Source organism: Mirounga angustirostris, unplaced genomic scaffold (genome assembly GCF_029215605.1).
Source record: "Mirounga angustirostris isolate CCGP_5_RB_7025 unplaced genomic scaffold, mMirAng1.0.hap1 SCAF_16, whole genome shotgun sequence".
NCBI classification, from domain to species: Eukaryota; Metazoa; Chordata; class Mammalia; order Carnivora; family Phocidae; genus Mirounga; species Mirounga angustirostris.
This window is the reverse complement of record NW_026991724.1, coordinates 903,766-925,962: the sequence shown is the minus strand read 5'-3', so window position 1 is coordinate 925,962 and position 22,197 is coordinate 903,766. Positions and strand designations below refer to the sequence as shown.

The 22,197-nt window shown below is 63.0% G+C and overlaps 1 protein-coding gene and 1 long non-coding RNA gene across 8 annotated transcripts in view; one reads left to right on the top strand and one right to left on the bottom strand.

Moving 5' to 3' along the window:
• The window catches only part of CBFA2T3 (CBFA2/RUNX1 partner transcriptional co-repressor 3), a 94,645-nt gene that overhangs the window by 27,319 nt on the left and 45,129 nt on the right, over nucleotides 1-22,197 (bottom strand). The gene's annotated exons all lie outside the window — the stretch shown is intronic.
• LOC123855164 (uncharacterized) lies at nucleotides 1,362-6,635 on the top strand. Of its 4 annotated transcripts, none has more exons than XR_006793454.3 (5): nucleotides 1,362-1,830; nucleotides 4,496-4,635; nucleotides 5,434-5,683; nucleotides 6,238-6,452; nucleotides 6,621-6,635. It is a non-coding gene; the product is annotated as an uncharacterized LOC123855164 (long non-coding RNA). The 4 variants fall into 4 exon arrangements; XR_006793455.3 differs by lacking the exon at nucleotides 6,621-6,635 and adding an exon at nucleotides 2,256-2,405 and having other exon boundaries at nucleotides 1,364-1,830; nucleotides 6,238-6,545; XR_006793453.3 differs by lacking the exon at nucleotides 6,621-6,635 and having other exon boundaries at nucleotides 1,370-1,830; nucleotides 5,434-5,707; nucleotides 6,238-6,252.

Here is a 22,197-nt window from a genome sequence, read left to right as displayed (position 1 = left end):
GGACTGAGGTCCTTACTGGGGGGTGGCTCTGGGGGGGCTTAGGTTTACTCCCCAGCAGACCGGGGGCTGGGGGGCACCCCCAGGCAGCGGCTTACAAACACGAACTCCGTCAGCGTCCTCTGGAGGGCGTGTGCAGAGATGTCAGCCTCCCCACCCCGTTTCTGATGCCGCAGGTCTGGGGAAGGCCCGAGAATCTGCATTTCTCACAAGGTCCCAGGTGGGGGGCTGCAGGTGGTTGGACACCCCTCCTGGAGAAACCATGGTTCCCAGGGCCGCGACAGCTCTCAGATGTCAAAAGGCTCGCCCTGGGTGGGTGGGGTCTTCCCAGGAAGGCCTGGGAGGCAGACCCTCTGGGGTGGCAAACCCCTATTTGACCACCTGCTTGCCTGGGTAATTCACGCCGTTCTAGGCCTGCCACTCGATATGTGGTCCACAGACCGACGGGTCGTGTGCGCCTGACCTTGTCAAGATTTCCATGTGGTCTGTGACGCTCTGCTAAGGGTCAGGTGTGGAGATGTGCCAAGGCCTGGGAGGGCCCTGAGCCCCGGGGCCCCCACAAAGCAGGACCTGCAGGAAAGGGCCCCTGGGCGAATCTGACCAGCCACACAAACCCTGAGCCAGCAGCTGGTCATCTTTGCAGCTGGAGGACGGCGAGCCCCGGGCCTCCCCCTCTGTCTAAACTCGGGTGAGCCAGTGCCCGGGCAGGCCGGAAAACCAGAGAGGCAGCGGCTGGGATTTGGGGCGGCCCAGCTGCTTGAGCCGTCAAGGTGGGTGAGCTCTCCCTGTTACGGAGGCACCGCCCACGCGGCCCCAGCCGCTGCCCCGAGCTCACCCTGCTAACGCCGATGGGGCCTCGCCAGGGGCTGGGGCTGCACACCTGTTAGCTGCCCCTATGCGTCCTCTGCTTCTCCCCCATTCCCCTCTCCCAGGGGCCCTGCAGGACAGGACGGACGCAGACACACATGTGCACCCGGGGCAGCCAGCCTCTGTGGCTGGTGATTAATACCGCCGACAGATGGCATTTACTGTTACCTCGCGCCCGATCCGCGGCAGCCTCCCCTCCCTCCCCCACCCCTCCTTCACAGAGCGGAGATGCCCGTCGGGGCTCTGACAGCCCTCTGCACGCCGGGGCCCGCGGGCTGACAGTGAAGAAGACCCCTCCCCGCTGGGCCCCCCGGAGCAGGGAAGCAGCCGGTCATTAGCGGCCACCCGGGCCACGCCGCACCTGCTGTCCACTCAGCTGCGGCCGCTGGCCTCCCTCCCGCTGGGCGCCCTGCCCCCCTGCAGCCTGCCTGTCAGGGAGCTGACGCCGGGGCACATGTGCCCTGCAGCTGTGGGGGCCCGTCAACGCCATGCCTGGCCGCGGGGCCGGCCGCCAGTCGCTGGTGACGACCAAAGAAGGCAAATGTGGCCGGCCACTGTGGGCCCTGGGCCACCCCTGCAGGGTGCAGACCCATGCCGGCCCGGCCTGGCAGTGAGCAGGCCCTGGGGCAGGCAGTCCCCCCGGCCGGCTTGGGGGCGGTTCAGACACGTGGCCGGCTCCACCTTGCCAAAGCCCTTCCACGCTGGGGGCTTCGTTCCGGCCTCACGCTGAGGACAAACGGCGCGGAGAGAGCCCAGGGAGCCTGCCGGGTCCGCGCCGCCCACCCCTCCCCGGGCGCTGTGTGATATGCACGGCCAGCAGTGGGGACCGCGGGCCCTGGCACCAACACAGCAGGTCCCTTGGAGCGTCCAGCTGGCGGACACTCAGCCCAGGGCCGCCCGCTGAGCGCCGAGAAGGGAAGAGGCCGCTCCCGCCAGCGCCCGCGACCTCCGTGGCAGAAAGGGAAGGTGAGGCCGCCCGTTTCCTGAGCAGACGCGCAAACGCTGGCGGCTTGCTCCGCGCCCTTGGCAGTCGCGGCTCCTTATTCTCGCGGAGGCCCCGGGGGTGGGGGTGCCGCGGCCAGCCCTCGCTCCCAGGTACAGAGAGGCGCGGTGTCTGCCGCGGGCACACAGGGGGGCTGGGCGCGCCCCACAGGGTCGTGCGGGTCTGCAGGGCTGCAAGGCCTGCCTGCCCCCAGTGCGCCATGTTCTTCCAGAGGCCGCGCGGGGCTGGCATGCAGACCTGGCTGCAGGGGGTGGGGGTGGCAGCCCTGGGACACAGCTGCGGCGTGCGGGACCTCCCGAGTCTCTGGCGCCTTGAGTCCTGGCTCTCTGCTTCTCACTGAGTGACCTGGGGGGTCCCCGCACCTCCCTGAGGCTTTATTTCCCGATAGAGGGGGTAGCAGTCTGCGCACGCACGCACTCAGTGGAATTCGGCAGAGGTTCATGGAAGGACGGTGCGCCAGGACCCTGCTCTGGAGGCTGCCGTCGGCACGGACCCCACCCCAGAAAATGACGGAGGCCGTCCGGGAAGAGCGGAGGAGGTGTGGCGAGGGGGCAGGAACAGTGTTTGTGCTGCAGGGATGTGCAGAGTGTTCGGGAGTCTCGGCGAGGAGGCGTGTGCAGGGCCCCCAGGACGGAGGGTTCGAGGGTCAGCGGGGCTGGGCTGGTGCACGTGGACCCGCTGTGTGGGCAGAGGAGCCGCTGAAGGCTCACAGGGCAGCCGGAGCGAGCCTCAGCTCGCACGTCCACTCTCCTGCCCAACACCCGGCAGCAGCCGCCCCTGAGTGAGCGGCTTCTTGCTGACCCAGGCTGCCCTCCTGCCCCGTCGGGGCCGCCGTCCACCGCAATGCTCGCCCCTCTCCCCGCACCCAGAGCACCCCGCCGGGAACGCTCCTTCCCTCTTGGCGGTTCCGCTCTGGCCTCACGTCCTCAGGCGACATGCTCCCACACTTGAGCTCCTCGCCCTCTGGAACGTCGCCCCGCGCGGGGATGACCTTGCCTTCTGGTCCACCTGTTTGCAGGGAGCGCGTGGGGCGGGGACGTCCAGAAGGCTGGGGCACTCGATGCCAGAGCAGGACGCAGGGGGGACGGGGGTCTGAAGGCGTCTCCCTGGGGTCTCCCTGCCTCGGGGCTGGAGGGGCCGGCCGAGCAGGGACAGCAGGGGGGTCCACTCAGGGCCCAGGCTTGGAGGGAGCTGGATGCTGCCCCCCAGGATGAGTCACTGCCCCTGTGAGCCTCACTCCTCGCTCACCAACTGCCCACCTCCCTGGTGTGTGGGACAGATCAAAGGGGACGGAGAAACGCACTTAGCAGAGGCCTGGCACCCACCACGGTCACACCGCAGGTGGCGGGGGCTACAGTCACTGTCCTTACCTATCATCTCCTCCCCATCCCCGAAGCCCCAGGCTGTGTGCGAGCCGACTGGCCCACAGCCCCTGCGGCCTGTCGGCAAACGGTAATGAGCTGCTGGACTGGGGCGGCCTTGTTCTCCTGCGCTGGCTTCCTGCCCTGCCCCCTCTCGAGGCCGCCTGCCAAGCCAAGGGCTGCTCCCTGGCCCCCTGAGACCCACAGCGAGGCTCAGACTCCCCGCGGCTCTCACGGGCTGGTGGCCAGCATGGGACTGTCTGGGCAGAACCCTGCACCCATAGCCACAGGAGCTGGCTGGGCTCAGGGTGCAGGAGTGCAGGGGAGGGGCTCCTCCGTCAGATGCTGGGTGCCGGAAGCCAGTGAGGGGTTCAGTCCTGCTTCCCGCCAAGGCTGTGAGCAAGGCCTGGCTCAGCTCCCTGGCAAGGCCAGCCCCACCTGGAGACCCCGGGCAGGTCCTGTGAGGCCACTTGTCTCCTCCCTCCTTCTCAGGTCCCCTCAACGTCCCTGCCCAGTGTCCTGACCCCCATGCTCTGCACACAGCGGCTGGTAGAATCCCCATGCCCTCCCCCGCAAAACGCACTGTCAGGGCCCTCTCATGTCCTGACTCCCCAGGGTCACCCGGCCTGGGAATGGCAGGCTAGGCCTGACCTGTGCCCTCCATCCCGAGCTCCAACTGTCCCCGCCACACCCACCCAGGCCTCTGTCTCCCACACTCCTCATTCTGGGGTGCTTCGAGGCTCTTAGTCCCACAGACCCTCCACCTGATGGTGGGGGTTCCCCTGGAAAAGCTCCCTTTAGGGGGCTCTGGTTAGGCAGATCTGGTCCAACCTTATAATGTTAATATATGATAATAAGGATATCCGCTGCTCCTATGCAGGGCCTCACACGCATTAGCTTGTCTACCCCTCAGGTCAGGAAAAGTGAAGTGACCCCAAGCACCGATTTTTATTAGGAATTCCACACGACAGGCTGGTTATCATGCCCATTTTTAGATGGTGAAGCTGAGGCTCAGGGAGGGCGAGTGACTTGCTCAGGTCTCAGAGCCGGAAGCACAGAGGGTGCCGGGCAGAGGGCTGGGCCCGGGCCCCCACGGCGCCGCCATCACCTGCGAGACCAGCTGGGCTCTGACCCGACGCTGCCTCGGAACGATGTGTGGGCCAAGCAGCACACAGGAGGGGCAGCTGCCTGGGGTCAGAGGTCCCTCATTGTGAGTCAGTGGTGTCCGAACTCGGGCAGATGAGTGCAAGGACCATCTTCCCAACAGCATGGAGCTCCTGATCTCGGCACGCCCAGGAAGAAGAAAGGAGACCCGGCCACCAGCATCCCTGTGGCCCTCCCAGTGCCCTGGGCAGCCAGGGTGAAGGCACCGCGGTTCTTTCCACGCAACCCGCCAGGCCCAGCTTGGTGAGTGCAGAACCCTGCCTTAGCCAAGTGAGGGGCCGATCACGCGAGTGGAGGAAAGCTCGGAGTCTGGGGAAGGGACATCGAGCCCCGTCGCCCGACGCCAGGGGTGCCCACCAGCCATCCTGGAGCCCGAGCAGTGTCTCAGCCCGAGGAGCAGCCTCGTGCTGATGCAGGCGGGGGAGTGCCGGGCCCCCACCCGTGGTCCTGGCTCAGAGGTAGGCAGACGGGAAGCGAGGGGCCCGTAGCCAGGGAGCTCAACGTACATGGAAAAGAACATTCCTTATGTGAAGGGCCCAGACCGTTGGCTTGTGTGACCTCCCCACGACCCTCGGAGGCCAACGGCACTCCTCTCCTCTTTCAGATGGGGAAACAAGACAGGCCAGGCGACCTGCCTGGCTCCCACAGCTGAGGAGGGGGCTGGCCATGACCTGGGCATCACTCCCACCGGCCCACAGCCCCACAGCTTGCAGGCGCCCTCCCGCCCCCTTCTGATCCCCCATCTGCCACCCCGCGGAGCCTTTCTCTGTGGCAGTCCCCACCGGCCTCCCAGAGGGCAGGGGGCCTACTGGCACTGGGCCGCTGGTGTCCTGGTGCAGGTCTGGGCAGGCAGCAGTCAAGGCATGTCTAGGCGTCCTAGTGAGCAGAAGAGCCAAAGGGGTCCCCCGCCCCCAACCTTGCCTCCCACCCTTGGGAACATTCCCAGACCTTGGCCTGCACGCCACAGGCCCATGGGAGACCCAGCATCTTTCCCAGACGGTGTATCCAGTCCCCAGCTGAATGTTCCTAATCCGTCCACAGAGGAAGCTGCTCTCCAAGCCGGGCAGAGCCGGTGGGAAAGAACATGGAATGTGCCGGAACAAGCCACCCCATCCATCACTGTCCCTGTCTGCCTGTGGTTCCCAGCCTGCCCTGCCTGGCTGAGAACTGGCCACAGCCCAGAGCTCCCAGCCCTGGGGTTCTAGAACCTTCTTCTGCCCGCCTCCAGTCTGCAAAGCTGCTGGAAATAACAAGCCTCTGCTTTGATCATTCAGAGTCTTGATTTCTGCTGGTACCTCATCTGACCCTTACAAAGGTCCTGGGAAAGTAGGAAGGGAGGGATGGGTTCCGACAGTAGGCAACCAAGCCATGGTGATCAAGTCCTGACTGCATGCTGGGCCTGGACCCGAGCACTTCACATGAATCACTCAGCTCACCCTGCAACAAGCCTATGAGGGGGGCGGGTGAGGAGACCCGGCCGCGCACCCAGGCCGTCTGGCTCCAGGAGCCACTCTCTCCGTGGGGTTTTGGGATGCAAGGGCCCTGCTCCAGGGTCTGCTGGCCTGGGTTGGACACAGCCCCACCCCAGACCCCTCTCCTGGAGCTGGCACATGGGCAGGGGTTCCCGAGGCCCGCAGGAGGCCGGGGAGGGGCCCCCAAGGTTCCGAGTGCCCCTTGAGTCCCCAGGATGACAGCGGTCAGCCTCGGAAGTATCAGAGCAGAAGGCTTTCCCGGGGCTGCCGGCGGGCGGGGCTCTGGAGTACAGCGTGGGGGTCCTGCACCTCCTCTGTAAAGGGCAGAACATGGGGGCTGCCCCCCAGCCTCAGAGTCCGCATTCGTACACAGGAGACGCAGCGTGAGTGTGAAGCTTGCACAGCGATCTCCGCGGTTCTGCTGAGGCCGAGAGGAGACAGATGTCCTCGACGGGGCCTGACTGTGTGCCTGCCCATCCCTCAGACCTCACACCTCCCTTCGAGGAGCAAAAGGAAGAGAAACCCCCTTCGAGGTCGTCTGGCCAGGACCAGCCTCCCTGTGCGCCCCACACCCCAGTGAGACAGATGGTGAGCCCGCCCTCACTGTCCCCCAAGAATGGAGGGCTCCACGTGGGGGCGAGGGCAGAGCCAGGGGTGGGGCCCATCTCTGAATTCCTAGCTTCTGCCCTTGGCCAGGCAGCAGGCCAATATTCTAAAACTCTGGCCAAGGTAAACCCATACGCCTGGCTTTCCTAGGATCCAGAGGGGCAGGCTGGCCCCTCTGAGACATACGTCCTACGACTGGTGCACCATGGCTCCCCTGCCCCTCAACCAGGACCCTGAGTGCTCCCGGCTCCTTTGTGCCTGGCCTGCCTGTCCTCGAGCCTACTCAGCTGCTCCTACCTCAGGGCCTTTGCACTGGCCATTCCCTCTGCCACGGATTCCTCCCCCCAGATTCCTTTATGGCCTGGTCACACCCTCTGCGTTTTTGCCCCAAGGTGACCCTCTCTCAGTAAGACCGAGTGCCTAGAACAGTGCTGGGCACACGTGGGTGCTCAATAAATACTTGCTGAATTACAAGCAAGACAGTCCACGGAGGCACAGTTCACTGAGAGCAGCCTCCCTAGTGTCACAGGCTCTCTTTAAGCCGATGTGGCTCCCGACCTCCTTCCCCATCGGGTCCAAACCAGTGTGGCCCACGGGGCAACCCGCGACCCTCCCCAAGCTGTCCGCATAGCCGCGGCCCCTCTGTGCCGCCTCCTTCCCAGCATGGCCTCCGGGTGGCCAAGCCCTGGCCTAGCAGGGCAGGACTGCCCACTCAATAGACGAGGACACCGAGGGCAGGGAGGTCAGGGGCTTCACCCGAGACCACAGCTCAACAGGGCGACAGAGCTCTGATCCCCCAATGACCTCCTATCACAGCAGCAGCCCCGCATCGGGCCCAAAGCCCCTTCTGATCACACCACCAACAGCACGGCCGAGCACAGGACGCTGGCCTGGGGACAGGCACGCGGTCTCCCACGCGGTCTCCCGAGGGGGCAGCTCTGTGGGTCAGGGCAGCGGCCCTTGGTTTGCAGAGCCGCCCTCCCGAGTGCTCAGTGCCGCCAGGGTCTCAGCGTCCACGAGAGGGGCTTGCAGGAAAGCCACGCAAGAGACAAGGGCAGCGGGCTGCGTGGGAAGATCCCCACACGACGGTCCCAACGCATGTGATGCGGGGGGGGCCCCCCACCATGGACACAGAGTCACTATCTCGGAGGCCACTGAGCTCGGTGCAGGGCCTGGGCCAAGGGAGGCAGCTCCCAGCTCCCACAGGGCCCGGCCAAGAGCGGCCAGCCGGCCAGGTGCCCGGGGTGCGGGGTGCAGAGAGCAGGTGCCCCCAGACCTCTGCAAACATGGTCTTGCCCCTGCAATGGCCCTCCTCCTTCACAGCCACCCCAGTTGGCCTGGCCTTGGCCTGGGGAGCATCTTTCCTGGCCCCAGGGTCTCTCAGAAGCCTCCCTGACTGGGGGCCTCCCGTGGGTGCATGTGGGACAAACAGGAAAATCAGGCATGAACCCCTAGGAAGAGACACATTTCAGAAGGTCTGTGAGCAGCGACGGACAGGGGCCACCAGGCTGAGGGAGAGGTGATGGGGCTCGGGGGGCTGTCTGCCTTTGGGGCAAACCCAGGACAGTGGGTGACCCTCCACGTCCAGACGGGTGGGTCTGACCAGGAGGCTGGGTGCCCCCCCTACTCTGCTAAGGCCAATGTCAGAGGGGAGGCTTGTCTTTGATCCCCAGCAAAGCGACACGGGACGGTCACGGGGGTGCGGCCCTAATGAGTCCCAGGCGTTTCCCGCATCTGCTTTCTATTACGGCGTGCACCGCCCCCATGAAAAAGTCATGATACAAAAACACGGGGATTACTGTTTTCCCCTCGTGGTCGCAGTGGGCCTCCTGCCCCCGCAAGTGCTCGAGCCGAGCATGTCCGTCCACAGCCTCCCGCCCAGCCCTCGGGGCCATCCCTCTGGCCCTGAGTCCGCCTGCCAACCCTTCCCCCTGCACGGTGCTGAGCCCCCCGGAATGCCTGCTCCCAGGGCCCTGTGACCCCCTGGGCCTGTGGGGCCGGAGGCAAGGGTCACAGGTCACCACGGCAACAAAGCTGGGCCGGGCGTCAGGAAACCGGGGTTCCCATCCTGCCCTGCAAGCAACTGCGAACTTGGGAAAACGACCCCAGCACATGTCTGAGCCTTGGTTCACCCGATGGAAAAACGGGGCCCGTAACTCCCACTTCTGGGGTGGGGGTGGTCTTGGACGAGGAACCTAGGAGGGCTTCCCAAAGTGGCAAGCCCGCCGTGGCTGCTCACGCCCGTCTCTGTCTCCTGGCTGGAACACCGGCGCCTTTTCTCATCTGGGCCTTGGTGCCCACACCTGCCATGCGGGGAGGGCAGAGGCCACCCTGAGGAGTCGCAGCGGGTGACCCGTGGAAAGCGTCCAGTGCACATGCTCAGCAAGCGGCGTCCTGCTGTACACGCGTGGGGCCCCAAGGAGGCCCTGCGCAGGGGTCCCGGGGGAAGGGCTGTCCTCCGCACGCCGGCCACCTGCCCAACTCTGATCGCAAACTGGCTCCCTTTTGCCGAGAGCTGCTCGCGCGCTAGGTCTGAAAGCCTCTGTCCTGAAAAAGCCACGCGGTGTTGTTAGGGCCCCAGGGTACAGTGGGGAAACCGAGGCACACAGTGGCGATGTCACCTGCCCTGGGTCACACTGCGGATGTGCCCACAGCTCTAAGGCTGGTGGCAGACAGAGCTCGTCCCTCCCTGTGGACGTGCGCAGAGCCCACCCACAGGGCTGACAGTGGCCTCTGTCCCAGGGTGAGGGGGTCCGCAGGAGAATGTCGGGCACAGTAAAGACCCCGTGCAGCCACAGAGGGGACACCGTGCAGCGGCCAGGCTGCTGACATCCCATCAGCAGTGAGAGGGAGCCAGTCGGCCTGGGTAGGAAGGTCCTTTCTATCACCGAGATAAACACAACTGGACCTGACACAACCTCACCCGAATGCCCCTCCAGCCCCAGCCCAGCGGTCCCCCCAGGCTGGGCTCACTCACCCCTTATGAGCTGGCTACATGGCCCCAGGCGGAGAGACCTCATCCCAGACACAGCGGGCCTGCCGGTCTCCTCCCAGCATCTCTGAGAAAGCGTGGCACATTTACACTCTACAGATGAACCTGGGCTCATCAAGACCTGGGAAGATGGGGCACGACTGTCCCCTTCTTGCTCTAGGCTCTGATAGGGGGCAGGCAGATGGAGGCTCCCTCCATGCCTCCCCCATCCGGTTCCTTCCTCCTCCCTTCTTCCTTCCTGTCCAGCACTCCCGTCCTGCCGCAGGGCCTTTGCACCTGCTGGAACACTTCCCCAGATCTTCACAGGGCTGTCTCCTTCTCATCAGTCAGGCTTGGTTCAGGTCTCCCCTCAGAGAGGCCTTCCCTGACACCTCTGCAGGGCTGCCCCCTCGCCCCCACACGTCCACTACCTCACCTGAGTTGCTTTTCCGTGGAGCACTGGTTGCACCTGCGCTCATCCCGTGTTGCTTCTCGTTCTTGTCTTTCTGTGCACTGCTAAGCCCCAGATGGAGCCCAGAACAGCGCCGGACACTTTGCAGGTCTGCAGCAGACCTTTGAAGGTTTGCTGACTGGCCTGCGAGAGAGAGCCAGCGTCCCCACCTGCCCTCCTGCCGCCCTAAGTCCGATCCGCTCCTCGTGCATGAGCTCGGCTCCGTGTGGCGGGATGGCCCCTGGGCAGGGCTTGGTGGGGACCTGCCCCTGCCAAGTGGCTCCAGTTAGTAGCTCCCCTGTGTGTGCCGTGTGAAGTATCCGAGGACTGGGGGCTGTCTGGAGCCTGTCCCACAGCAATAAGCATGGTTATGGTACCCGGGACCTCCCTCCATCCATGAGGTGGATGCATCACAAAATGACCCAGGTCCCTCGCAGCGCGACCACAGCTCTTCCCATCTACTCGACATGGAGTAGACATCCCTGCCCTGCATCCGGGCCGGCCCTGGGACTTGCTGTGGGTGCAGTGGAAGTGATGTTGGCCAACTCTGAGCCTGGACAGGAGAGGCGTCAGCTGCGCCCGCTCTGCTGTCCAGCCAGCCGGCTGGAGGATTCCCGTGGGGCAGCCTCCAGTCGTGCGAGGGGCCCAGCCACAGTCAGCAGAGCCTCTGACCACAGACCCAAAAGCAAGCCCAGTGGGACCAGAACTGCCCGCCTAAAGAACTGTGAGCCAAACAACGGTGGTTATTTCAGCAGCTAAGTTTTGGGGTGGTTTGTTATGCAGAAATAGCTAACTGATACATTTGGGTGTTTAGAGCCACAACATGTGGGAGCTGGAATGGGCCTGCCAATCGCGCCGATCAGATCACACAGATGGCAAGTGTTAGTTGCCTCTGAGGCTCCTGCCTCTCTGCTCCTCACCCCTCCTGCGGGGGTGGCTCAGCGTGAACAGGCGCGCCTACCTTAGGGAATGCGTTCTCAGGAAACCAGCAAGGACACACGCAGACAGTTACCTCCGAGAACGTTTATCACCGCATTGCTTATGAGAGTGACAACAGGGGGGCCCCGGTAGAGGGCCCGTTAAGGAAATTCTCGGGTCGACGCAATACGACGCAGACCTAGAAATCGTGCTGTAGGGACATTAGCCGCAGAAACTGTTTTTCAGTATCTACTCGCATCATCACAGGCCCCACAGCGATTGCACCACTGGGTGCAGACACGGGGGCAGGAGCAGCAAGAACAGGAATACGCATCAGCCGCTTGGTCAAAAGGCCACACTGGAAGCCATCCAGATATCTATCAGGAGCTGACGGGGCCAATGGGTCGTGGTATACGAGACGGCAAGGGAATAAACCACCCTACAGCGGCGTGCACCGACACGGATGAAGCTCATGTACAGCGGAGCGACGGACACCAGACCCCAAGAGCACATGCCATGCAATTCCACGTACACGAAGTTCAGAAACAGGCCGAGTGGTGCTGGCCCCTGACTGTAGGACGCTGGTCGCCCTGACGGAGAGACCGCGAGGGGCCCAGGGCCCGGGGCAGCTCAGGCAACGTTCGTGACCTGGCACACTGTGCGAGTTCGAGCCGTGGACTTCCATGTGTGGTACTTAAACACCCACTAACTCCCAAAAATGAGCCCCTGGAACACTATCTAATGACACAGGAGTGACCCATGCACATCAAGAGGGGACAAGCGCATGCAATTCTATCTTGAAAACAAACTCAGGCACAGAAAAATGACCAGACACGAATGTGACCAAGGCACCTGGGTAGAAAGCGGTTAAGAGCCAGCAAGTTCTTTGCCTCTGTTTTCCAGAAGAGCCTGGGATTTTGGTTGCGCCACACAGCCCAGAGCTCCAACCACCCCAAACAAGTGGGGTCGGTGAGACCTTCTCAGACCCGAGCTCTGCTATAGTTCTGTATCCCAGTCTTTACAGCGTCCCAGCATGAAGCAAATTGTTAAAAGTCAAGGGAGGGTGGAGAGCTCAAAGCTGCTGGAATGAAAACCTTCCATGCTCTCCAAAGGGCTGCAAACATGATCCAGATGCTGGGCCTCCTCACCCTGTGGCTGGCACACAAAGGAAGCACATTCCTCGCCCAGCTGCTGGGGCTGCACAGCCAAGAGCAGTTCCCTAAGAGCTGTGGGGGAGGCACCCTGCCATCTGGCCGCCTCCTAGGGGGAGGGGCAGTGGGAGGAAGGGATACCCTCTTTGCCCAGCACTAGTCCTAGAGCTCTTGGAGTCCCCTCCCATCCCCCCATGCATGCCTGCCACCAGGGGGAAGTGCCCATCTGCTTACTTGCACACCTACCTGAGTGTGATTGGGCTGTGGTGCCTCCCACAATGAATGTGGTGGCATGGCTGCCTGGGTGGATGGGTATACATAGAAAGATGAGTGAGTGGGAGGTGGGTGGATGGATGGATGGACAGGTGGATGGGTGGGTGGGTGGATGGATGGATGGAAGGACAGGTGGATGGGTGGATGGATGGATGGATGGGTGGGTGGATGGATGGGTGGATGGATGGATGGACAGGTGGATGGGTGGGTGGGTGGGTAGACGGATGAGTAGACAGATAGATGGATGAGTGGACAGGTGGATGGGTGGGTGGATGGATGGATGGACAGGTGGGTGGATGGGTGGGTGGGTGGGTGGGTGGATGGATGGATGGATGGACAGGTGGATGGGTGGATGGATGGGTAGACGGATGAGTAGCCAGATGGATGAGTGGACAGGTGGATGGATGGACAGGTGGATGGGTGGATGGATGGAAGGACAGGTGGATGGGTGGATGGATGGGTAGACGGATGAGTAGACAGATAGATGGATGAGTGGACAGGTGGATGGGTGGGTGGATGGATGGATGGGTGGACAGGTAGATGGACAGATGGATGGACGGGTGGACGGACGGGTGGAGGAGTCTAAGTGTGGGTGGGTAGATGGATGGTGCTGTGACTTCAGCGTGATGCAGATGATCCCTTCCCAGGACGCTCACAGACAGATCTGTGCAGTAGTGGGAAGAGCCCAGCTCTGGGGTTGGACAGGTAGAGTTCTGCTCAAGGCCTCATCCCTTGGGCGGCCTTCAAGCCTCCTCACTCTGAGCCCTGGCTTCCTCATCTGCGCACTGGGGGTGATGTTGCTCTGACAATTAAGCATGTGTCCATTAAGTGAATGCCCCACAGCTGCTCTGCACGCACACACACACACACACACACACACACACACCTGGCTAGGACAGAATGGGAGGGGGCCGGGGACCCCAGGAGGGTGCCTCACCTGCCTGGGGAGGAAAGTCAGCGAAGGCCACCCAGGGTAAAGGACACGTGCACTAAGATCCGAACAGGAGAGTCCAGTAGTGGTTTGTCTCCCAGGAGGGGCTGAGACAGAGTGCGGGGCAGGGGCCAGCACAGGCAGTCTGTGGGGTGTGACCCCAAGAAAGGTTGCACAAAACCCCTGGAACGTTTTAAAGGTGATCTAATGGGGCGCCTGGGTGGCTCAGTCGTTGGGCGTCTGCCTTCGGCTCAGGTCATGATCCCAGGGTCCTGGGATCGAGCCCTGCATCGGGCTCCCTGCTCGGTGGGAAGCCTGCTTCTCCCTCTCCCACTCCCCCTGCTGTGTTCCCTCTCTCGCTGTTCTCTCTGTCAAATAAATAAATAAAATCTTAAAAAAAAAAATAAAGGTGATCTAATATATATTCAGAGGATCTCTAAAAGGAATCAGAAGGTGCCTTTGGGGAGAAAGGGGGCAAGCCTTCCTTCTGTCTGCATTCCCTTCAAGCCAGCCACCACCCCTTTTAAACCACGCCCTCAATTTATTTTTAAACTACCTGCTAGCCACCAGCATCAGCTGTCCCACCACGGAGGAGACGGTAATGATGAGTGACAGACAGGTAACTACCAGCCGGCACGTAAGGTAATATAGGGCTAACACTCCCACAGATTGCTCAGAAGAGGGATCGATGAAATCCAGGGAGCTCACGGGTCCATGGATGTCGGGCAGCCAGGCCGCCCTCTGAGGTGGGCAGTGCCACAGACGGCCCTGGACCCGCTGTGGGCTGGGGTGTCCAGTGCCAGAGAAGCTTCTAGGGAGAGGTGATGCTGCAGCTGGAGCCTGACGGCTGTGGGGTTTGCACACCTGGAGAGAGGCTCAGGGCACAGCAACTGAAGCCGGGCAGCTGGAGGGACAGCGGAGAGTGCTCGCGAGGGCGGGACGGGAGGTCCAGGCCGTCTGTGGAGGGTCTGGAAAACCCCGCCAAGTGGTTAGGAGTCGGCTGCTGGCGGGGAGTCGCATGGAAGGCTTAACTGATCCCAAAAGTGTTTTCATTGTTTGAAAAACGTGCAAATTGGCTGCATATCACCTTGAACTCTCCAGAGGAAAGCTGCCAAAATTTTAAATAATAATGCTGCCCATATGAATGCTAAATAATAATTAGGGTCTGGCGCTTTATCCTGCACGTGTCCAACCGAGAGCCTTTCTCCTAAGTGGCAGATGCTGCTCCTACCAGCACCAGCCGCACAACGGCCGTGACCCATGTGGAGCCGCTCCACCTGTCCCTGCCCACGAGAGGCAGAAATGCAGACCGGACTGAGGCGCCAGGACACGGCGGCCTCTCGGGGCCTCACGGTCGCCTCCAAGGGGTGCAGACACCGTCCCCTGCCGACAGCACCCGAGGGGCCCCCGGAGACGCCCTGCAAGCAGATGCCCAAATGGGAGCGGGTGCGAGGAGGAGGCACTGGACGGGCCGGGGCATGGGGACGCAGGTGGGCCAGCCGTGCCACAGGATAGCACTGATGCGCCCTCCCCACGGACGCAGGAGGGACCCGCCCCCAGGTGCGCCTGAGCTGCAGCGGGTCCGCCCGCACCGCCTCGCCTCGATGCACCTGTGGGTCCAGGACCCAGGAAGGGGCAGACCTGTGGCTCTCTCAGCCCCACCCAGAGACCTGCGAAGACCCACCACCCTGGGGACAGCAGCCCCAGGGCTCCAGGGGCTCCTACCCCTGACATCACAGGGTGGTCCTCTTGTCTCTGCCGTCATGGGGGTCTGTGGGTTCCTGGCCGAGGTCACGCTTCCTCTGGCAGAGCCCCTGGGAAGGCAGGAGGGCAGCCTTGCAGGGACCTGGGCCCTCACTGTCCTCACTTCCCAGATGCTCAGAGAGGTTCAGGTCCTGCCTCCAGGTCACACAGCCCTGGAGCAGGGCTTGAGTTCCTGCTCACCTCCTCAGATAGCCACAGCTGTGGTTGATTTTATGATTGAACGCCCGCAATGCAGGAGAGGCCTGGAGGCAGGGTGGCCTCACACCACGTCCAGGAGGGAGGGAACCCAGCCTGTCTCCAGGCAGCTGCTGGTCACATTCCTTGGGCATCCTGAGCTGGGAGCTCTGGGACACTGTCTTCCCAGAGCCCTCTCCCTGGTGGATCCTGGAACATTCCATCTTCTTGCCCCAGGAACCGTCAAAATGTCCCAGAAATTCCAGGTGTACGTCACCCAGAAGGCACAGCCCGGACTCCTGCCACGAAGGTGCTGCCAACGGGCATCACACGTCCCGTTTTCAGTGCAAAGAGCTTTCCGTGCGTTCTCCGCGTACCTCCAGCCAAGCTTTCCCACCTGGTCACAAGACCCCCTATCTACCCACTTCCAGAGAAGTCCGCCTCGTGCCCGGGGTGAGCCTGTGCCGGGCGCCAGACGGGCTGTCATCGGCAGGTAGGGAAACCCTGCTCCCGCAGTGCTCCACCAGCAAGGACGGGGATGAGGAAAGGGGTCCCCTCCCCTCCCCAGCCTCTGTGGCCAGTCCTCGGGGAGCCCTCCAGGTATTTCCAGACACTTCCGTGAATATGGACTCCTGCGTGGGTTTACCCTCTAGGACAAGGCAAACATGGGCACCCACGAGTCACACTGTTCGACGCCCAGCCTTTCTCCGTGGGCGTTCTCCCCAGAGACGACCTGGAGGCCACGCTCGGGCTGCGGGGCCTCGGCCTCCTCACCTGGAGCCCTGCACCCCGGGGATAATCCACTCTTCCTCGGAGAGTTAACAGGGGATCCAAGCAAAAGCAAGCACGTATCAGGTTTACCACTGCTGCCAAGCATACAGTAAGCGCCAACTTAGGACCAACCTATAAACAGGCAACCCCCCAAGCGCTCGCGCCCTCGAAGGCGCTCCTGGGAGCTCTCCACGCGCGCTGGCTCGTCTTAGACCCCTTAGAGGAGGAGGACAAGGTCCAGCCCCTGGCCACTGCCCCCCCCAGCACACTTGGGGCCCCGACGCGGCCCCCTTCTTCGCTGAGACCTCCTGGGACAACGGAAGGTTCTAGGGCTGTGCGCCGCGAGCAAGGTGGCCGCGTGCCCAGGACCCGAATCTGGACTTCCACTCCGTGTTGCTGAACCTGGTGCCTGGTGCCCACGTCGGAGGCACGGCCCCACCACCCCCGCCAGCCGCCAAAGCTGCCTGTGCAGAGGGAGGCCCTCCCCTCCCCCCCACCCAGAGGGGTGCCACCCCTGCCTGCCGGTTCGGGGTCCCCTGCTGCCCAGGGCCCCCTAGGGAGGCGCCACCGGCAGCCAGTGTCCCCACGACCTGGGAACAACATCTCTCTCTGCATTTAAAGAAAACAGCCTCCTCTGGAAGCAAACCTTTTAAGCAGATGTTTCCTCTTGGCATGAGCCTCCTGCGCCGCCCCCCGCCCGGCCTCCCTCGAGGCGGGGCCTGCTCCGCTCTCACACCGAGGCGCAGGGGAGACCAAGTGATTTCAATTCTTTTTAGGAAGGGGGAGGAAAATATTTTTAAAAATGTGTTTTACAAGCCTGGCTTTGCCATTGTTTATGTAAACAGGTAAATTGTTTCCTGCCTCAATTAAAAACATCTGCCACATAAATGAATGCCAATTAACTCATCCTGTTTTTAATTACTCTGTTAATTACACGCAGGCAGCGGAAAGGGTGGCTGGGAGTAGGGGAAGCCGAGTGCGGTCCCTCCCCCAGCTTGGCACGGATCCGGCATGTGTCTGGCTCCTGGTGGATGAGCGGGGCAGGGGGGTGGTGGCACGGCGCCAGCCGGGATTCCCCGCTCCAGCGCTGGAGAGTGGGCACCTCTTCCCGGGGCGCTCCGGCTCTCAGCAAGGAAGGAGCAGCCCCCTCCCGCATGCCCTCTGTCCCCACCACCCTCCTGCCCCCCAGGCTGCCCCCAGCCCCACGACTCTGCCTCGTCACGGGAGAGGGAGGAGGGGCCTTCAGGGCGCCCCCTCAGATCTTGGCCCCGTTTTGCTGGGGAGGGAGGCGGCCAGAGGGATGCAGGCCTGGATCTCACCCAGGAAGGCCCGGCTCGGGGGATCCGAGCTAGCCGCTGCTTACGGGCATTTGTCTTATGCCTGCCTTGCTGGAGCCTGGAGCCTGCTCGGAGTCGCCCTGTGGGGACCCCAGCCCGACCCCTCACCAGCCCTTCCTACCATCCCCCTCCACAGCCAACACCACAGTTTGCAACCATGCAGCCCTGCTGCCCTGTCCAGTCCCGCGTGTGCAGGAGGCGCTCAGGGACACGGCCGAGGACGCACGACCCTGCACTGACATAGGAGGACACAGCACGTCCAAGGTCCTGGGGCTCACACCAGCAGGGAGAGTTCAGACCCAGGACCGTCCACAGCCACAGCCACAGCCTTCGTGGGGGCATCTCGGGGTCCACGCTCCACCCAGAACGGCACACCCCGCCTCCCACAGATGCGTGTGGCTATCGAGCGGTGGCCCCATCCCTTTCCCCGGGTTTTCTGGTTTGTAGATGCTGAGATGGTCAGAGCTGGCTGGCTCTCAGAGCCTGTCCAGGCTGAGGGGCCCATAGGTCTCCACCCACATGCCAAGTGCAGCCAAGTGGTGGGCATCAGGGCCGCTCGTGAGAAAGAGAAAGAGGCTGGGGGCTCTGGCTGACTCAAAGGGAGGGAGGGCCACGATCCTCTAGCCATGTCTGCCCTGGGCACTGGTGTGGACAGAGATTGATTAGCCATGTCTGCCCTGAGCACTGGTGTAGCCGAGTGGGCCTGCTCTCTGTGTATGTCAGGCCACCCCTTACTCCACAGGTGGGAAACCCGATGCTCACTGTGTTCTAGAACATTCTGCCTATCCTACCATCTGTGGGTGCCGCTGCCTGTCCTGGGGGGCCTTCTCGGGGAGGTGGGCCAACAATACACAATGGACAGGCCATCCCCAAGGGCAAATCCCTCCCAAAGCTGGGTGCCGGCTGGCAGCCCTGAGACGCTGGCTACAAGCCATGGCCTGGAATCCCGTCCCAACCACGGAGGGAGGACAGGGACACAGCCAGTGCTGAGTGTAATCCTTCCGACAGCTTGTGAGGTTGTTCTGTTCTTTAGTAACCATAAGGAAAACTTAAAACGTGTTACTCCGTCCAGGGGCACAGAGGGGTTAAGTGACCGCCCAAAGCACACAGCTAAGGACAGAGCTGGGGTTACGACCCAGTCCGGGCAGCTCCACACGGGCCCCAACCTGGTTCCTCCAGAAATCCCTGGTCTCCCCCGTTTGGCAGACGGGGTGGGGAAACCTACAGGAGCCTCCCAGCATGTCCCGGACATACAGCAGCTGGGGAGGGGGTGGGTACAACCTTCGGGTTTGAGGTCCAGCGTGTGTCCGCCTCCTGGCCACGGGCTGTGGGCTTGTTCCTTTGCCGGCTGTGGCCTCAGCACTTCCCTGACAAACGGAGGGTGCTTGCCTGAGGATGCTGGGCTCTCTTACAGGTCTCTCTGCCTACTGCTTCCTGCTTGCCTCTCCTTCCAGGCTGACCTCCTGTGTGCTGTCTGGTGCTTCCCTGAGCTACTGGGGCCCAAGACCCCATTTCTCAGGACCCGCCCTGCATAATGTCAGTGGGACTTGCACCCTCAGACCTCAGCCCAGGGTGAAAGTCTCCTTCAGACCCTCTGCAACGTCCATTTCCTTCCCACACGCACCAGCCATCATAAGGATCTGGGCTGATGCTCTGGGGCCTTCTACCCAACGTGAGCAAGAAAATGCATCTAATAATAGTGACCTCATTTGGGGGCAGGGGGCTCCCTACAGCACGGGGGTGGCCTGGGTCCTGACGAGGGGAGTCCCGTTTTCACGCACGGACACCGGCTCATTGCACAGAGCCTCAGCCTGTGTCCACGCCCAGCGGCTCTCTGGGGGCAGCCAGGAGGCAGAGTCCGTCCCCAAGGCCTGTCCCTCACTGGCAGCGCTGCTGGCCGTGGCTGGTCCAGACGCGGGGGCCTCCCCCCGTCATGAGGAGGAGCCCAAACCCACTGGTTGTGGTTTCTCGCGGACACAACGGCAGGGAGAAGACCCTCGGTCCTGGCACCACCCCTACCCCAGGGCATGGGTTCAGGGTCAAGGGACTCCATGTGCACTCCAGAGAGGCCGTGGGGGCCGCAGAGAGGGCGGTGCCTTTGGGCCAAGACTTACCCTCTCTGTGTGAAGAACGAATTCGGGGAGGCTGACCTTGCCTGAAACTGAAGGAGGGGCTCCTCTGGCCCCAAGAAACATTTCTGCCCCAAAGTGCAGTGTCGCACTGTCCGCATCCCATGGTAAGACGGGCAGTGGGCTGACGCTTATACAGAGGATGGTCCTGGGAGAGCCAGAAGCCGCTGGCCAGCGGGCGCTCACTGGGGGCAAGCCCAGGGTTCGGCGTCCACACCTGCCCCAGCCCCAGGCTGGGCCGCTTCCGAGGGGCACGGGGAGGGCAGGAGCCTGGGCCCCGGCGCCCACACTGCCCCAACCCCGGGACGACGGCCGTGTCTGTTGGCAGCCCCCCCTGCCCCAGCCTTGGGACGGCGCCAGGCGGGCAAATGGGGCTGGTGCAGCCGGAACAGCTGTGCTGGGGGAGGCGAGAGCGGGGCCGGCCTGCCGCCTGCCTCCTAAGCGGGAACCTTCTGCGTGTTTTGACTCATTCCACCAAATGGTGTCACAGAAGCTTGAGGGGACCTGGGGCAGGCTCCTGCTGAGTCAGAACAGCCCCCGGGGGGTTTTCTGAAGGGGTGGCTCCCGAGGCGGTGCAGGCCATCTCCCCTTCGACAGCAGGGAAACCCCAGGCTCAGAGAGGCCAGGGACGGGCCCGGGGCTCCCCTCCGGCCCAATGGGCTGGGCAGGGCCCATGGAGCACCTGGTGGCAGGTGCAGAGTCTGGCTTGCATCCATCTGGGGGCTGCCCTGCATTCCTGGGGCTGCTGCACCCTTGTCTCCTGTGAGCCCTCAGGCCGGACCCCACATCACACGCTCTGGTCGGCGTGACAATTTCCATAGTGACATATTTTAAAGAGACAGGTGGAGAAGGGCAGTGGGTAGAAAGACAAGGGTCCAGCCTCCAGAAGGCCCCCGGGCCCCACCCTCACCGGCAGGCTGCTCCTCGGGGTGAGGAGGGAGGAGGGAGGACTCCCTCCCCCTGCTGTGAAATGGGAATGATTGCGCCCGGCCGGCAGGCACCCTGAGCCTCCGCTTCGACCAGCACGGCAGCCGCTCAAGGCCCCGACCGGCCGGGTGTGAGCGTCAGCTGGGCTCTGGGTTATTCGGGCTCACACAAATTCCCCTTCCGACGCAGAGCTGGACAGACCTCTCCCTCCGAGGGCCGTGCGGGCGGCTGCTCTCTGAACATCAGTCTGCCCACGGCCGTGCTGGTTTCAGGGACAAGCAAGCCCCCCCACCGCGTCCTCCGGCTGCACTGCGGGCAAGGGGCCAAGCCCTGGGAAACATTCCGAGCAAGGATTTGCCGTGTGTCAAGGCCGGCGGCCTGTGGTCGGCCAAAGAGCTTTATTTAGGAAGGACCGGCGGGACTGGTCCGGGGGGGCCCCACGGAGAGGTTGGTTAAGCCGAAGGGTCCCTGTTGGGCCCACAAGCCACGTGGGCCTGGAGGCCTGCGGGCCGGAAGGTGCAGCTCCGTGTCGGGATCTTCCTCAGGAACAAAATGACCTCTGCGGCGTGGTCCCGAGGGTGGGGACTCAGGCAGAACCCCACGGGGCCACAGGACCTCCCGTACATGCTCCAGCACAGAGCCGGGCTCACGGGACACAGGCTGTTTTCACGCCTCAGTATTAAAGCCGCCTCTGACCGGCCAAAGCCTTCCGTGCCCACAGGGCAACTCCCTCACTAGGCTCTGTCCCCTCCTGTCCCCATCCTGTGCACAGCTCCACCCACGAGTCCCCCTGGCTGGTCCTCACATGTGCTGGGCATGCTCCTGCCTCAGGGCCTTTGTGCTGGCTGAGCCCTATGTCAGTCCCCATGCTGGCCTCCACCAAACGCCCCTCCACCAGAGAAGCCTGACCTGGCCCAGACAGCAACCTCCGCCCAGCCTGAGGCCCTCCCTGGAGCCCCTGGAGGAGAAAACATCCCTGTCTCTTTCATTTATTGTCTGTCTCCCTCCAGAGAGTAGCAGCCCACGCGGGGAGCAGTCTGTCTGCTTGACTCTGGACCAGTGCCCAGCACACAGTAGGTGCTCAATTGTGACTTGTCAAAGCAACGAGCAAGCACCACCTAACCCTGGTGTTCTAACTGATGATGCGTCCCAGCTCCGTGCCACATGGCTCCAGGCCACCCGGGAGCAGCGACGCCCGCCGGGGTCAGTTTCCTGGGTGCGTGTGAGTCGGGGGGCCCCCTGGAGCCCGCATGCCAACCCCGTCATGGGAGGTCAGGGCAGGAAGGAGGGACTGGATTTCTGCGGCACACGAGAGCTCCCTGTCTTCTGATCTGGAGAAATGGGGAGGAGTTAACCGTGCACCCTGGCCAGGACCTGGGGGTTCAGATTCCGCCCTGTGTCCAGACTGGCTGGGGGAGCGGAAGGTCCACCGGTCCTTCTGCAGGGGCCTCCCCGAGAAATGGCATAGGAGGGAGTTTGGCTGAAGACACACGCCCCAGCTGACCCCAGGCTGCCTCCCTGTGCGGCCTCCAAACTCACGAGGCTCACGGCCCTGGTCCAGGCTGGAGAGCAGAGCTCGGGGTGGGGAGACGGTGGAGCCGGGGACTGCGGCGAGAGTGTGTCCGCTGACGGGCCGCCCTGTTCCAACAGCTCTTCTTACAATTCGTCCCTCAGAATCCAGTGGAGGGGTTAGCCGTGTGTGGCCACATGGCCCAGCCATCCCTCTCCTCAGTGTGCCCCCCAGAGACCTGAAGGCACATGCCCCACAAGACAGGCCCACGAACGACACAGCACAGGACCCGCCACAGCAAGAGGGAGAAGCCACCCGAAGCCCGTGCGCTGGGAGGGGCGCACAAGGTGTGTCTACCCGGCGGTCAGCACTGTTGGTTCTGTGAGGAGGGACGTGTGACAGAGGTGACCACATGAGCAG